Source organism: Tenrec ecaudatus, chromosome 5 (genome assembly GCF_050624435.1).
Source record: "Tenrec ecaudatus isolate mTenEca1 chromosome 5, mTenEca1.hap1, whole genome shotgun sequence".
Lineage (NCBI taxonomy): Eukaryota > Metazoa > Chordata > Mammalia > Afrosoricida > Tenrecidae > Tenrec > Tenrec ecaudatus.
Window position 1 is genome coordinate 179,565,888 of NC_134534.1, and position 17,781 is coordinate 179,583,668.

The window sequence follows — 17,781 nt, forward strand, 5'->3', positions numbered from 1 at the left end:
CTCTGCCCTTCCTAAGGACCCCCCTGCTGTAGCCTATCCATTCCAACAATACTTGTAGCAGCTAGCACCGTTCAGGTTTCTTCTTGCCTCCTTACCTTCGCAAAGACTCCTCACTCTGCCTGAATTATCCTGCTCACCTTCCAAGTGCCTTTCTCTGCCTCGTTAGCCACCACCCAGTGTGGTCCTCGGGGAAGCAGCTCAAGTGAGGGCTTCTCTGGGCAGCGCTTTCAAAACCCATGCGTCTCTCCTTCGGCAGCGGCGTGTCTTACACACGGTCTGTGAGAAAGGTTGGCTCCCTCCCTTGCTGCGCACCTGTGAGTCTCTGGGGAAAACGCTCCCCTGTCCCCGTGCCTGGTACATGATTGGGTGCTCCGAAAACGCTCCCCTGTCCCTGTGCCTGGTACATGATTGGGTGCTCCGTGAGCTGATGTCGCGGAAGATCAGCACTCAGCTGCTCCTCAAAGATGCCCCCCCCCCCACCCTGTGGCTCCACAAGGAGAAGGATTTAATGCTCAGCTCCCATAAAGGTTCAAAACAAAACCAAACCCTCACTGCCATGGGGACAGTTCTGATGCAGTCAAGTGTAGAACTGCCCCTGCGGACTCCCAAGACTGTTCATCTTAAAATGGCAGCAAACCTCATCTTTCTCCCATGGAACAGCTGGTGGGTTCAAACTGCTGACCTTGCAGTTAGCAGCCCAATTTATAATCCACTACACCACCAGGGCTCCTTTCCACAGAAACCGTTACGAGGCCATTCTTGTCGTGTCTCATGGAGTCTCCATGAGTCCAAATTGGCTCCCTGCTTGTGGAAAATCACCACAACCTCTCTAAGTATTTTTCATTCTCAGGGGTTCACAGACTTTTCAGAGTAGCTCCTGCCTCCAGTAAAGCCATACCACTGGACTGCGTTCCAGGCTCAGTTGCATAGAGGTACGTGAATACACTGATGCCCAATAGCAACACTTCCTTCCTGAAGATCAATTTCTCTTAAGTCTCATTTGGAATGTCCGGGTCTTTCAGACATGAGAGCTACACTGGCTAAGGTCGGAGTCAACTCCATTGCACTAGCTTAGGTTTGGTAAAAGCAAGACCCACCACCAGCACAAGGAAGAACCAGCAGGACACACAGCAGAAGCCCTCGGACACCACAGGAAGGCAGGCGGGAGGTTGTGTTAGGGAGCCCCAGCTAAATGCCAGCGAGCGAGCGGGATGCTGTGCCCATTCACTGGGTCTCTTTTCTTTCGCTGTAGTTTTTCAAACCTGGGCCGTCTTGGGACAGGGCTTCAGTGATGGCAGACAGCGCTGTGGTGACTTGCAGCGGAACTGAAGTCCCTGTCGAGGACCTAGGACGGGCCCTAGGCAAAGCTGTGATGGCGAAAAGGGATTTCCCCCCTACTGAGACACCATCTCTCCACTCCCATCTTCTCTCCATCTGTCCTCATGGAATGGTACCCCTGCCCCAGACTATAGAGGTGGGGGACCCAGAAGGAAATGTGGTATATTTTCCAGGAACACTGGTCATTTGAGGGAAAACTCCAAACAAACAAACCGCCCCCACTACCCCTCTGTCATTGAGTCAATTCCAACTCACAGCTAACCTACAGGACAGAGTAGACTTAGCCCTGTGGGTTCCTGAGATGGTAAATCGTTCCTGGAGTAGAAAGCCTCGTCTTCTGGGGAGAGTTCAGGCATTAGGTGGGAAGATTCTCTGCTGGGAATAGCAGGGGAGTGGGATCCTTCCCAGGGCTCTCCGCGCAGGTGACCCCACCAGTTACATCCAGGTCAGGGTACATGCAGGCAGTGTTCCTGTGCTTCGTTTTGTTCCTCAGTTGCTGCGGCATCAATTCTGGCATGGCGACCCTGCACGTGCCAGAGTGGACTCCACTCCACAGAGTCCTCCATGGGCGCCATTAGGCCTTTCTTCCCAGGAGGATCGAACCCCAACCCTTAGGTTAGCAGTGAAGGGGTTAACCATTCGCCCCACTCAGGAATTCCCCAGTAATACCAGTGAGTTGAGAGCAACTTCCTTGGAGTGAGGGGTGGGGTGGGGACGGTGTCCGGTACATGACCGCCTTCCCTTTCCTTCATTTTCTACACTGCTCTGCATCCTAAATCCCCACCAAGGATAAAATAGTGAAGCTGGCTGCACCTTGGGAATCATTTGAAGGGATTAGTCCAAGTGCATACAAAGGTCTGGGAAATCATGGTTCCCTGAGAGGGGACATCACACTGAGCTCTGCTGGGTAAGGGAATGCCAGTGGCGATGCCCTGCTGCTCTGAAAGAATGATGCGTGTGCGTGTGTGTGTGTGTGTGTGTGTTCTTCCTGAGGAGCTGGCCGTTTCTACGAAATTTTGTTCAAAGGTTTCCTGTGTGAAAGGCTCAGCTTCCACTTCAAGTGGAGTGAGGGGAAGGAAGAGAGAGCGAGCGAGCCAGCAGCTCCCTCAGGCCCCAGCAGGTGACCACAGGGGATCACTGTAGCGTGCGGTTCTGTTAGCAGGGTCCGAGGGAGACATTTCCCGGGGCCCTGCACTGACCACTGCTTGAATGTGTTCGGGCATTTGCTATAGCCACTTCCTTCCGACCCTGCCTCCTCTTGCTTTCCTCGCCAATCTGAAACATAACCGCTCCTCACAGAAAGACTTTGGAGGAAGGAAGTTCCTAATCTACCAAACAAGGCTAACGCTGAGCCACTGTGTTCAGGGTGGCACCTGTGTGGGTCTTACAGCTACAGAACCCGGAGCCACGAAGTGAAGGGTATCATCCTACAGCTAGAATCCCACCTGGCGCAGAGGCCTCTGAGTCTCAGAGCAGAAAGAGCGCTCAGGGACGCTTTGGGAGGAGTTTGTTCATTCAGAGCGGTTGAGGCTGTGCACAAAGGAAGTGAAGCTGGTGGTCCGAGAGACCCAAACGACCAAGTCAAAAGGCGAGCAAGACAAGAGACCCAAACGACCAAGTCAAAGGCGAACGAGAGGCTGGGTTCTTCTGGTGGTTCAAGAGAAAGTGGGCCCTGTGATATAATCGTTTAGAAATGAAAGACTGAGATAGATGAGTTCTGATGACACATACTTTTGCGAGGGAGATGCAAGCAATGTATGGTGGTAGCGTGAGTGACAGGAAAATCATGATGCGCTCATGCTGGTGGATTTGTCTTCCAAATGGAATGGAATCCTGTGCGTTAGAGAAGATACAGTCTGGTGGTGCCAACATAGCCATCCTAAGAACACAGGGACATGGACATGTCAGTGTCCAAGGAGCAGCAGGCATATTTTGGGAATCCGTATGTACGCCCGATGAGTTTGAATTTACTAAGGTCACTGGAAGGAACAGCTGTAGCAAAAGGGTTAAAGACTTTGAAAGTGGACAACCTGAGGTCACTACAGCTTGATGTCAGAGACACACCTATAAAATGGGGATAAGAGTATTGACTCCAGGGGTGTGATGATAAAATCGGCTAATGTATACAAGCAACCAGCAGTTAGTAAAGCAATGCATGATGACTCTCACACTTTATTGTGTGGAAGTCAAAGGAAGGATTGAAAAGAAGACACAGATAAGAAGCTTCTCTGGAGTGGAAGCCAAGAGGGTATCAAATAAAGACCAGGCACAGAGGGAGAGGAGCATGAGATGATTAAGATTCTTTGACAGAGACCAGTCTTAACTGTGGCCTAATTGAAGCCACATTGCATCAGGCTTTACATAGTGGACAGGGCTAGAGTTGGCTTCAAACTGAAGACAAGTATTTAAGCCTTGCTATCCTTTATTTAAGAAACCCTGGTGGTGCTGTCAGGTAAGCATTGGGTTGCTAACCTCAAGGTTGGTGGTTCAAACCCATTAGCTGTTTCTCAGGAGGAAAAGGAGGCCACCTGATCCCATAAAGATTTATAGTCTTTGAAAACCCTCAATAGGGTGGTTATGTGTCAGAATCAACTTGACGGCAGTGGGTTATCCCTTTATGTATAAAGGCAATGCTTTTGCTCCTACTGACTAGGGAACAGGACAAACAAAGCCTTGGAAAGCAATTTTTCAATGTGGATTTGGATGCACTTGAGATCCATCTGCATTTTTAATCAAGGAAAATGCCTGCAGCAGAGGTTGTTAGTAAAGGAAGCACCAAGGGCTTAAGGAATTCATCTATTGAAGGAAATAACGAAGCAAAGGAGGGAGGGAAGGAAGAAGATGCCAGGTCGACACTCCCAGTGTAGAATTACAGAAGTGGACAATGCATGGGGGCAAGGGGACAGGAATGGAGGGAGGTGAAATCAGGGTAAGAGTAGGAGGTGGAGGTTCAGAATAGGCTTTTCGCTGGAAGATCTGCAGCTTGAAATTCTCAGGGAACTTCGGAAGCTAGACATGAGCTCACCACCAGCTTTAAGGACGCACAGTATAAGGCAACACTTTTAAAACCGTGGGGTTGAGTCCCATTTGTGGGCTAAGGAATCAATTTATGGTTTGCATTGAGTGTGTACAAAAACGTAGGTCGACTACACTTGTCCAAATGCAGGTAGAGTGTGCAGGTTGCCCACTGTGTCATCTTGGCAGACCCTGTAGTTGGCTGGATGGCACCTCTCATGTTTTGGGTACACCGAGTCAGGGAAGTAGAGGATGGGTCTGAGAAGCAATGGCGCTACCATGTAAAACTTGCATTCCTAGACATGTGGGGACTGTGCACGCAACAGTGTGTTGGCATGTGTCATGAAATATATTTACTACTAGGAGTCAAAGTCAAAACATTTGACAGACAGTGTCATGGTAGTCATGTGTCTTTGGCACTGTAGTTTTGGAACGCCCTTTCTGAAGTTGGGAAGCATCCAATTGTGTGAGTCTTGATGGGGCTGCTGTCTGAATCTTCAGGGCCCAAAGGGGGAACACATTCTGTTTTTCTTTTTGAGGTTTCTATGGTGTGAGCTCAGAACCTGGGTGGGCCAATTAGATGCTCTCAGCAGGAACTTGACATCCGGAGGGGACAAAGCGTGATCTATGGCAATTAGAGAACACCGATGGTGGCAGGGGGGCTGAGTAACAGAAGGACAGTGATCAGAGACTGAAAGTGACCAGTACACAGTAGCTAAGGGGAACCCTGGCAGCATGGTGGGTTGTGTACTGGGCAGCGAATGACAAGGTCAACAGTTTGAAACCACTGACCACTCCTCAGGCATTCTGCTCCCCTACAGAGTGACAGGATCAGAAACCCACAGGGTCAGTTTTCCTCTGTCCTATAAGGTCTCTATGAATCAGAAGCATCCTTGATAGCAAGTGAGTGAGAAGGCAAGGGCCACACTCTAAGCAGCGAACTCCTGCCGTGTGCTCAGTTTCCTTTTGTTGCTATTTGTCATCAGATTTGATCAAGCAATTAAATATACTCCCGATAAATTGCTTACCTGCATAAGTTGATCAGCGCAGTGGCGAGATTCAGCCAGTTGGCACCTGTTCGGGAGAACCGTTATCTTACTTTTTTGTTGAGTTTGGAAGACGGTGGTGAAACTGTAATCAGGGTACTCTTGAAGGTGGGGTGGTTGAGCAGGTGCCCAATGTGCAAGCCACGAATTTACATTCCCTACTCTTTCTGAATGTACATCTGCACAAGAGTGTTCTAAGCGCCCGTAGTAATGTTCATTCTGTCATAGGTATAAAAAATTAGCATGCCACTTGGAATATTTATTTATTTCATAAAACTCATTACACTTTTGATGTAATATTACATTTCTATTCCCTTGTGTGTGCTACTTCAGTAAGTCACCATGTAGTATGAAGAGAAAACGTGCCAAGCAATCAGAGGGTGACAGGCGATCATTTGATTCAGCTTTGTGCTATGGCCCCCATTCCCAGGAGATATTATGAGAGAATTGCACAATTCCTGAATGTGCTCAAAGAGCAAAAACAATCGCTGGAAGTTCGGCATTCATAGAAAGGTGTTTTTCAAGGATGAACACAGTATGTTCAGAGAAGAGAAGTCACCTGTTTCTGATGAACCATAATGACTCTTGTCTAATTGGCCGACCTCTAAAGAATGGGGACCTACTCTGACCGAGAAACGATGGCAAAGGATAAACCACACAACTGATGATGCTTGATGAAAGTGAAGACTATTGTAAGTGAGGACACCCATCCAGAAGCAATATGGAAATATCTTGAGTAACAGTTTCATTGTTTTCTTTGTCAGGTATGATTTAATATTTTCTCATGAATATTTTAGAAGTCTTTCTTATAATCTAGTTTTGTGGACCACTTTTGTCATTCTCATTTAAGTATTAACTGTATGGAATAATGAAACCACGTTCAGGTATCATTTATTTATATGAAAATGATCATTAGTGCAGTGAACGGGTTGTTAAATTATGTGAATCCCATCACTGCCCTGGAGCCAATGTTTATTATTTTCAACTAAGATCGCTGATCAAGATACAGGCATTTTCTGGAGGACCTGAACTTGGGATGTTATTAACCAATCTACCTTGGCTCATATTCTCAAGCAACAAACCTATATTAATACACACGATGAAGAAAGAAATTAGATGAAAGAAAAATAAAATCCTTCACTGTCTTTCACAACTGTTGTTTAAAAGACACTGCCCTGGGAGAGAAAACATGAAAGCAGCAAACATTTCCTGTCATTGCAACCGAAGACCTCACAGCGGGCCAAGTGGTCAAGACAGCAGCTTGGGGATTTCTTTGCCGACCTATGTTGATTCCAAAAAGCTGGCATTCATTAACATGGAACATGTTTCTGTTTGCGGCACCCGGGAAGGTGACGGCCGGAACACACACAGACTGTTCACATAGCTATACTCTACATCAAGTCCACACTACGCTTCATTGTTTTGTTTTGTTTTTAATTTTTAAAAAGATACTATACTTCCATCAGGTTTTTGGATTTTTTTTTTTTAATGGAGAGAACAAGAGCTGTGAAAAGGGCAATTTCAACAAAGGGATTATGACTTTCAGACTTTAAAATAAGCATTACAATTTCACATAAATGTATTCAGCTACCCTCTCATGAAGGATGGTGTTTACATTTTTGCATTTCACCTGAGTAGAAAAACATCCTATTTCTCGTACTTAGGAAGTGGTTTAGCAGTTGGAAACACCTCAGTCGTGGCCCAGGCTGAAGGTTCTCACGATACTTGGCCAGGGTTACCCACTAATGGGAGGAAACACAGAAATGACACATCTTCAAGACTATGGGCAAATCAAATGAGAATTGGCATCAATTTGCCCAAATGAGTGGTGAAAAGCCAAAGAAGTCACACTTTTATAGTCTTGAGGTATCGATTTCTTATAAACTCATTAATCAGAGCACGATTTTCACAGAAGAAGTCAAGTCTCAAAACTCCCAGAGGGTTAACGTTCATCTCATTGTGACTGTCTTGGATCTCCAGTGCTGCTACAATAGAACTGCCACAAGTGAATGACCGTAAGGCACATAAATTTACTCTCTCACAGGCTGCGAGGCTAGAAGTCTGAAGTCAGGGCCTGCCTTTATCTAGTGTCAGCTATGGGGGAAAGGTCCTGGTCATCGATTCCCCCGCCTTCCCCCCGCCGAGTCTAGGAGTTTTCACTGCTGGAACCTCGGATCCAAAGAGTCCACTGCTCCTGGCTCTTCGTTCTTGGTGATAGGCGGCCCCTGTGATTTCTGCTGACTTGTTTAACCTCTTTATGTCTCAGAATGAATTGATTCAAGATCAAGATACAACCCAATCTTCTAGAGAGGAACTGCATTGTTAACATCACTGCCTCTAATTCTGCCTCCTTAGCATCCTAGAGGCTTAGGATAATTACATCAGATCACATGGCTTACCGACGTTGGCAAATTTCAATCCATAGTACGGTTCAGTCCATAACCATCAAAGTGCTTTGTTTTTGCTGTCTTTTGTTTTTATGCATCATTTGACTCTTATAACTGGTTCTCCCTTAGCTCTTTTGACCAATAGTATTCTATTTTCACACTCTTGTCTCCTGTCCTCTGCTTTCAGTGGTTCCTGGTGCTCCATCTCCATCACACTAGTCACTTCTTGTTTCATCTGTGTCTACTGGTGAAGGGTTTTCCTACTTGACTAATCTTCAGGCATGAGACATTTACTTTGAATATCTGGATTATATGTCAAAATTGGCTCCATTGGACCTTCACCAGCTCCCAGCACCGCCTCTGTTAGTTTTGCTCCAACCTCGTTGGCTGTTCCTCCTCAGTCTCCTGGGCAGCTTCTGCAAGCACTCAGCTCTTAAGCTGGGGAGTCAACATAGAGTTTCGCCAGTTTTCCCTCTCTAGACTCTCTTCCCTAACTATTTCACCCACTTCTATGACTTCCAACTACGACAATGACCAGCAAAGGTGCCATGACTCTTAAATGTGTACATACAGGCCAGATGTGTTTTTTTTTCAAGTCTCTACCTCCTTGACATCTTCATTTCCAAGGTTTTTCGTTCAACTCATCTTCTGTCCTTTGTTCTCAAGTCTGTACTTCCTGTTGTCTAAGCATTAATAGAAATTCACAGCCCTAACAGGTTATACTTTGAGACCCCCTATTCCTTCTCTTCTGTCTCTTTCCAGAAAATTCGCAGTCCCCTAGGTTTTCTTAAAATATTAGACTGAGGCAGTCTCCCATTAAAGATCCTTCAAAGGTTTCACATTGCTCCCAAGAGAAGGTCCCTGTCTGCTGTGCCTTCCTACTTATTGATTGCCACATTTCAGCCATGGTGACCTTTTATCAGCTACTCAAGCATTTCAAACAACTGACCCTCTCCAGGACAAAGCACGTGTGTTCCTTCTAGTTTGCAGCCTTCTCGCCTCTGCCTTTGTTTACTTTACCTGTCCTCTTTCTCGGTCTACTTAAGGCTTTCCTGGTGCTCTATACTTAGATTCCTTGTAAGGGACTCCTCTGGTTTGTAGTCTATTTTGTTGTTGTTGTTGAAAGTTGTAATTGCACAAGTTTGTTGATTTAACAACGACAGAGCAACACTATGTGCAACAAAGTGATTCTGTGCCTCTTCACTCTTGTTATGTTTGAGCCCATTGTTACGACCACTGTGCCGGTCTTTCTTTTCACTGCCCTTCAACTTTATCACGTGTGATGTCATTTCCAGGGACTGGTCTCTCCTGATGATGTGTCCAAAGTACATGAGGTGGAGTCTCATCATCTCCACTTCTAAAGAGCATTTTGGCAGTACTTCTTCCAAGACAGATTTGTTTGTTCATCACCAGGCCCTGGTGCTTTCCATAGCCTTCTTGGACATCATAATACAAGTGCTTAAATTCTTCTTTGGTCATCCCGATTCAACATCCAATATTCATATAAATACAAGATAGTAGAAAATACCAAAAAAAAAAATACCATGGATTGGGCACCTTAGCCCTTAAAGTGACATCCTTGGTCTTCAACATTTTAAAGAGATCTTGTTCAGCAGATTTTCCCAGTGCACGATGTTGTTGTATTTTTTGAATGCTTTTTCAATGAGCATTAGTTGTGAATCAAGCAAGATGAAATCCTTGACAACTTCAATCTTTCCTCTCCTCGTTATGATGTTATCTATTGGTCCAATTGGGAGGATTTCTGTCTTCTTTACCTTGATTTATAATCCATAGTAAAACTGTAATCTTGATCTTCATCACCGAGTGCGTCAAAACCGCTTCAACTTCCAGTAAGCCAGATTGTGTCATCTGCATATTACAAGTTGTTAATAAGCCTTCCTCCAATCCTGCGGCAGTGTTCTTCTTGATGTAGTCCAACTTCTGGGGTTATTTGCCCAGCATACATTCCAGATAAATCTGCACACCTTTCCTGACTTTGAGCCATGGAGCAATCCCTTGTTCTGGTCATACAACTGCCTCTTGGTTCATATATAGGTTCTGCAGAAACACAATGAAGCATTCAGTAATTCCCATTCTTCTCAATGTTATCCATGGTTTGTGATGATCCACACAGTTGGATGTCTTTGTATACTCAATAAAACAAAAGTAAACATTTTTTCTGATATTATCTGCTTTCAGCCAAGACCCATCTGATATCAATACTGATATCCCTCATTCCATGCCCTTTTCTGAATTCATCTTGAATTTCTGACAACTCCTTGTCCATGTACTACTGAAATTCTTATTAAATGTCTTCAGCAAAAATTTACTTCCATGTGACATTAATGATATTGTTCAATAATTTCTGCATTCAGTTGAGTCACCTTTCTTTGAAATGGGTACGAATATGGAGCTAGTCTATTTGGTTGGTCAAGTAGCTGTCTCCTAAATTTCTTGGCCTAGATTAGTAAGTGCTTCCTGTGTGAATCTAAGAAAATTGGAAGTAGACAAAAATGAAATGGAACACAGAAAGATTAGGCATTAGCAAGCCTAAATAGACTGGTGTTGGCCATTTTGAATCAATCATATAATTCATTATGCCAGTGATGACGATTCAAGGGAAATGGCATCGCATTCATTTTCAAAGAGAACATTTAAAGATCTATCTTGAAGCACAATGCTGTCTGTGATAGGACATGCATATATATTAAGTCTTGTTTATACAACTATTATTCAAATTTCCACACCAACTACTAAAGCTAATGATGAGGAATTCTACCGGTGTCTTCTATCTGAAATTGATCAAATGTGCCATCAAGATGCATTGATAACTATTGGCAATTGGAATGCAAAAGTTGGAAACAAGAGGAAGGAACCGTAGTTGTAAAATATGGCCCGATGATCAAAATGATGCTGGAGATCGCACGATAGAAATTTTCAAGACCAACGACTTCTTCATTTGCAAATACCTTTTCACAACAACTGAACACATGGGCTTTGATGGATGGAATTCATAGGGATCAAATTGATTTCATCTGGGTGAAGAGACAACGGGGAAGCTCAACATTAGCAGCCAAATGAAGCCAGGGTTTGACTATGGAACAGACTATCAGTTTCTCATATGTAAATTGAAGTTGAAAAATATTAGAACACACTCACGAGAGTCTAAATACAACCTTCAGTCTACTCCACCTGGATTTTGAGAACATTTCTAGAATAGATTTGACTTATTGAAAACTAACAGGAAAAGACCAGATGACAGTGAAACAAGAGCATCATCACCCATGAAGAAAACAAAAGGTCATTTAAAATACAAGAGACAGAAAAGATCAAAGTGGATGTCAGAAGCGATGCTGAAATTTGCTATTGATCTCAGAGGAGCTAAATCAAATGGAAGAAATGATGACGTCAAAGAGCGGAACAGAAAATTTCAAAGGGCATCTTGAAAAGACAAAGTAGAATATTACAATGAAATATGCAAGGAGTTAGAAAACCATAAAGGAAGAAAAAACAGCATATCTTACGCTGAAGGAATCAAAGAAAAAATTCAAGTCTTGAGTTGAAATACTGGGAGATTCTACAGGGAAACAATGGAAAGGTATGGGATCCACTAAAATAAGATGGAAGGAATATACAGAGTCATTGAACCATAAAGAACTAGTTGACATTCAACCATTTCAAGACGCAGCATATGTTCTGCTGAAGGCATTACCCCACAACAAGGGTCCAAGAACCGATGGACCACCCACTGAAATGTTTCTCCACACTGATGGACACTTGGAAGCACCCACTAGTCCATGCCAAGAAATTTTCAAACAATTACCTGGCCAACCGTCAGGAAGAGATTCATGTTTGTGCCCATTTCACAGAAGGTGACCCAACAGAATACAGAAATTATAGAAAAAAATATCACTAATATCACCTACAAGTAAACTTTTGCTAACGATCATTCAGCGGCAATTGCAGCAATACATCAACGGGGCTGCCAGATATTCAAGCCAGATTCAGAAAGGCTGTGGAACAAGACATTTCATTGCTGATGTCAGATAGGTCCTGGCTGAAAGCAGAGAACACTAGGAAAACGTTTAGCTTTTATTTTAATGACAATGCAAGGGAATTTGATTGTGTGGATAATAAATTATGGATAACATTGAAGAGAATGGGAGTTCCAGACCACTTCATTGTGTTCATGTAGAACCTGTATATGAACCAAGAGGCAGTCATTTGAACAGGTAAAGGGAATCCTGCTTGGTTTAAAGTCAGGAAAAGTGTTCATTAACATTGTATCCTTTCACTATACTGACCCAAAATGTAATACTGAGCAAATAATCCAAGAACTTGGACTATATCAGGGAGAAGTCCACATTAGGATGGGAGAAAGGCTTATTAACAATCTACCATATGCAGATGACACAATCTTGCTAGCTGGAAAGCGAGGAGGACTTGAAGCACTTGCTGATGGAGATCAAGGACAGCAGCTTCCCTTTGGATTACAAATCAAGATACAGAAAGCAAAAATGTCCCAACTGGACGAATAGATGACATCATGATGAACAGAGAAAAAGATGGAAGCTTTCAAGGATCTCATCAATCCATATGCATGGATCCACCATCAATCCATATGCATTCAAGAAATCAAATGACATATTGCATGGGGCAAATCTATTGCAAAGGATCTCTTTAAAGTGTTGAAGAAAGAGCAAGGATGTCCCTTTGAGGACTACAGTGCTCAATTCATGATCTTTTCAATTGCCTCATATGCATGTGAATGTTGGACATTGAATAAGGATGACTGAAGAAAGATTTGTGCGTGTCAATTATGCTGTGATGAAGAATGTCAAAAGCACCATGGATATAAAGCTGCAACAGTGACAAACAAAACAAAACTCACTGCCATAGAGTGGATTCCAACTCAGATAGGACCTGATATGACCACGTAGAACTGCCTCTGTGTGTTTCTGAAACTATAACATTTTACTGGGGTAGAAATCATCATCTTTCTTCCATGGTGTGGCTGGTGGTTTTGAACTGCTATCCTTTTGGTTAGCAGCCAAACACCCAGCCCACTGTGCCACCTGGACTCGTTGAACTGTCCAAAGAACAAAACTAATCTATCTTGGAAGAAGCACAGCTAGAAATTTCCTTAGAAAGGAGGATGGTGAGACTTTGTCTCGTGTGCTCTGGACATGCTATCAGGACAGGTCGGCCCCTGGAAAAGGACACCAGGCTTGGTGACATAGAAGAGTAATGAAAATAGGGAAGGTGATCAAGGAGATTGACTGGCACCGTGGCTGCAACAAAAGGCTCACATGTGACAACCGTGAGGCTGGTGCAGTACCATTGCCACTGTGCTTTAGCTTTGTTATTTATGGGATCGATGTGAGTTTGGGACTGACTTGATGATACCTAATAAGACCACCACCACCAACAAATCTCCCCAAACAAAAAACCACAAACTCACTGCCATTGTATCGTTTCCTACTCATAGTCCACCCCCACCCCATAGGACAAGGTAGAACTGCCCCTATGCGTTTTTGAGTTTTATTGGCATATTCTTCACCTATCATCCAATTGAATTGTTCAACCATATTAATAAGATCTCTGTAATCATCACCCAAATCAATTTCAGAACATCTTCTCTTACTCATTGTTGGTAGCTCCCCCAGGTCCCCAATCTTCCGCTGTCGGGCCCCTATCCAATGACTGTCTCTATAGATCTCCCTATCCTTGAGTTCATATACAGAAAATCATACAGAGCAAAACTCAATCATAAAAAGCAAGCAAACAAACCAACAGAAAACCCAAAACAAGTAGCTATATTTTTATGTCTTTCCCGTGGGAGTGGACTCTGATGCTATAAGTCAGCTGTCAGTCTTCTGTATGTATTCAGTTCTTCGTTGTGTAGAACCCAAACGTCACCCTCAATCATGCCTGGTTTCTCCCCCTCCAGAGACTCCCCATTTTCCTCTTCTCTGTCTTTTCATTGCAGCAGTCCTACCGGCCGGCTCTCAGGGTTTCCAGGCTGTGAAACTCTAAGGAAGCAGAGAGCCTCATCTCTGGTCCTGTGTGGAGTGAGTCGGTGGGCTTCATGTGTTGACCTTGCGGCTAGCTGACTACCTCGTGACCCACTCATCCTCCAAACCTCCTTCTAGGGTTGCTACGAGTCAGAACTATGATGGCAGTTTATTTATTTATTTTTGGTTTGGTCATTGCCAAGGTTGGTAAGGGAGAGCCCTTGGCAGGGAAGTAGTGGACACGAGGTTCTCACCGCTACTTAAACAGACTTCGAGCAAATTTCCAGTTCTGAACTGACCCATTGGTACATGGAAGCCGTGCTGGTGGCGTGGTGGATTATGAATTAGGATCAGAAGCTCAGAACCACCAGTCACTCTGTGGACAAGAGATGTGGCTTTCTGCTCCCCGAGAAAGTACAGCCTCGGAAACCCAAAGGGGCAATTCCACCCTGTCCTATAGAATTGCTATGAGTCAGAATGGATTTGATGGCAGTGAGTGTTACAGGTCCAAGGAGTGGCCATTCCCTCAGCCTGTGGGGCTCACAGATTAGTTTTTGGCTTTCCCCTCTACCGGGTTAGTCAATTTTCTCAGGCCATGTTTGTTAGTTACCTCATAACTTTCTATTTTCTAATTCCTACCAAGGATTTTCTTCTGGCTCATTTCTGGCTTTTTTTGCTTTGTTTTTATATTTATATTTACTACCACCTTAGAGATGCTTCACGAGCATGCGGAAGCTAAGCTATATGCTCAGAAGATCATCTTTATTGGAAACTGATTATAATATACTCTTATAACGTAATGAATCTCACTCATATAATAACAATTCTAGTTATAATTTCAAGACAAAATAGATTTTTACATGTTAAAAATATTTTTGAAGTAAATTCATCCATCTATGGACAATTGACCTTTGGCAAAGGGCTGGGCCACATTAATGGGAATGAGAAAGTCTCTTTAACAAATGGTGCTGGCAAACCGGATGGGCATCTGCAGAAAAATAAAACGGGACCTATGTCTCATCCCCTATACAGAAACGGACTCAAAATGGATCAAAGGCCTAAAAGTAAAGCCTAAAACTATAAAGACCATCGTAGAAAAATCAGGGACAAATTTAAGGGTCCTAATCTATGGCATTTCAGTTCAGATTGCAATGTGCTCCTGTGGAACTTGTACATGTGTGTGCAATTGTGTGAATACAACATGGGAATTCTGCATGGTTGAACGTGAGGAAAGGTGTGCGTCATGGGCTATATCCTCTCACCATACTTCTTTAATTTGTATGCTGAGCAAACCATCAGAATATGGATTATGTGAAGGAAAATGTGGCATCAGGATTGGAGGAAGGTGTATTAACAACCTGCAATATGCACAGGCTATAACCTTGCTTGCTGAACGTGAAGGCTTGAGGTACTTGTGATAAAGATCCAGTATTCCAACCTTTGTATGGATTACACATCAATGTAAAGAAGACTAAAAAAACCTCACAAGTGGACCGACAGGAACATCATCATAAATGGCAAAAAGATTGAAGTTATCAAGAATTTTGCTTTGCTTGGATCTACAATCAATGCTCATGGAAGCATCAGTCAAGAGATCAAAAGACACATTGCCCTGGGCAAGTCTATAGCACAAGACAGCTTTAAAATGTTGAAAAGCAGGGACGTTACTTTGAGGACTAAGGTTCCCCTGACCCAGGTCATGGTATTTTTAATTGCTTCATGTGAAAGTTGGACACTGGATAAGGGAGACTGAAGAAAAATCAATGTATTTGAATCATGGTGCTGGTGAAGAATCGCAAAAGTTCCACGAGCTGCCAAAAGAACAAATAAATCTGCCTTGGCAGAAGTACAGCCAGAAAGCCCATTGGAGGCAAGGCTGATGAGACTCTATCTCACATACTTCGGACATAAGATTTCCAGTGGCCAATTCCTCCGCAGAGGACAGTTTATGCCTTCTCTGTAGTTTGTTCTTAGTCTGGAAGCCCTGAGGACACATGCTCACACTGAGTAGGGCTGCTAGCATTTGAAATACCAGCAGCAAAGCCTCTCCGCTTCACAGCAACCCACAAGCCACCACAGGGTGACAAACTGACAAGCAAGTGATCAAGAACCAGGAAAGCACCATGGCCTGTCAAAAGAACAAAGCAATCTGTTTTGGAATAAGTAGAGCCAGAGTGCTTGTTATAGGCATGGGTGGTGAGGCTTCATCTCGTGTTTTTTGAACATGTTGTCAGGAGAGACCAGTCTCTAGAGGAGGACATCGTGCTTGGTAAAGTGGTGGTGGGGGATGGGGGTGGGGGCTGCCAAAGAGAGGAAGGTCTTCCAAGAGACAGATTGACACAGGGGCTGCAAGAATGGGCTCAGGCACCCAGGGCTGTGCATCTCTATGGGAGCAGATAATCTCCTCCTTCTCCCAAGGAGCAGCTGGTGGGTTTGAACTGTTGATCTTACAGTTAGCAGCCCCACATCTGGTCCACCATGTTACCGGAAGTCTTACGTAAGACAAGATCAAGTTGAGGTTTTCCAGGTTAGCTGATGTGCTTCTTGTCATGCGAGGTGCGATCAATAGTACTTAACGCTCTTGGACAGTTTTGATTGGTCGGCGTATTCACTTCAAACAGACACACACCAAACAGTATACCACTCTCTTAACGTAGTTAAAGCATGAGGTCAACTGAGTTCTATGTCCAGGTCTTAGACCCATTAGGCATTGCCGTCAGCGGTGTACTTACCGGGTAGGGTGGGGAGCGCAGGAGATGGGGTCTCCTCCGTGGTTCCTGGCTCTCTGAGCTCAGTCTTTCTACCGGGTCTTTTACAGGCAGCTCCCTCGCTCCTTGACGTCATTCTGCGGCATGCAGCGTCTTTGTGGGGTACTCCAGGTGTCTTGGGGTGCACGTTGTTATGGTTTCTGTGCATGCTCTGTGGGTTGTTTACTTCAATTCAGTGAGTTAGCAATTTTGATGTCTCATTCTAAGTCATTTCAATATGGAGTTACTCTCGTTCTAATTTTAATATGGTTCCTCGTCTTGCAAGGTAGGTCAACGTCTTGCCAAGTATTCCTTGGTGCTCTCATCAGTTTCTTAATGCAAATTTCTTGGAGCTAGTTAGTTAAACTGTGTCTGGATTCTTTCGGAGACTTGTTGGGCGAGCATTCTTTGGCGATCATCTTGGCAAACATTCACTGACGGACACTTCTTCGCAGATCTTATTCTTGTCTGGTCTTGTTTACTTTCTCAGGAAATGACAGCTCTAAATTATAGGCTTTATGCTTCCAAAAAACCCAAATTCACTGCCTTGGATTGAGCTGATTCTGCCGCACAGTTACCCTCTAGGGCAGGTAGGACTGCACCTGTGGGTTTCTGAGACTGTAGCTCTTTCCAGAAGTAGAAAACCTTATCTTTCTCCCTTGGAGCGGAGCTCCTGGTGGTTTCAAACTGCTGCCAATTTGGTTAGCCGCCCAGTACCCAAACCACGGCACTACCTTCATTGTTAAGAAGGCAGAAAGGAAGACTTTGGGTAACTTTCACTCACAATGGAGCTTTTATTTGGACCCGGGGCTGTAATTGCTAGTCATGCTAAGTATCTCAGGTCTAGAATTTTCTTGTATAGTCACAGTTAAATAACCGACTTCTTGAGCCAATGGCTTACGGTCTCTTTTCTAACATCTTCTCTTTACTTCTTGCAAGAACCCTTTCCTGACGAATTTCTAAAGCAATACTTAACTGCAGGGTTGGCTGCTAGAGCACACTGAGAAACCCAGTCCCTTCTTTCAGCTAGTTTAAATTGTACCATCTTTCAAGCCCCTGTGAAAATATGTCTGAAACACTAGCTCTGACTGTAATCTCTCAAAGTTAATGATAAGCAGAAGTAGATCAGCCTCAAGGGGATTAAAAAATAATAAACACAACCAAACTGGACTTTGGCCTACCAATTTGGGTTTCTTAATCCTGGACGTGATGCTATTAAAACCGAGCAGTTTAT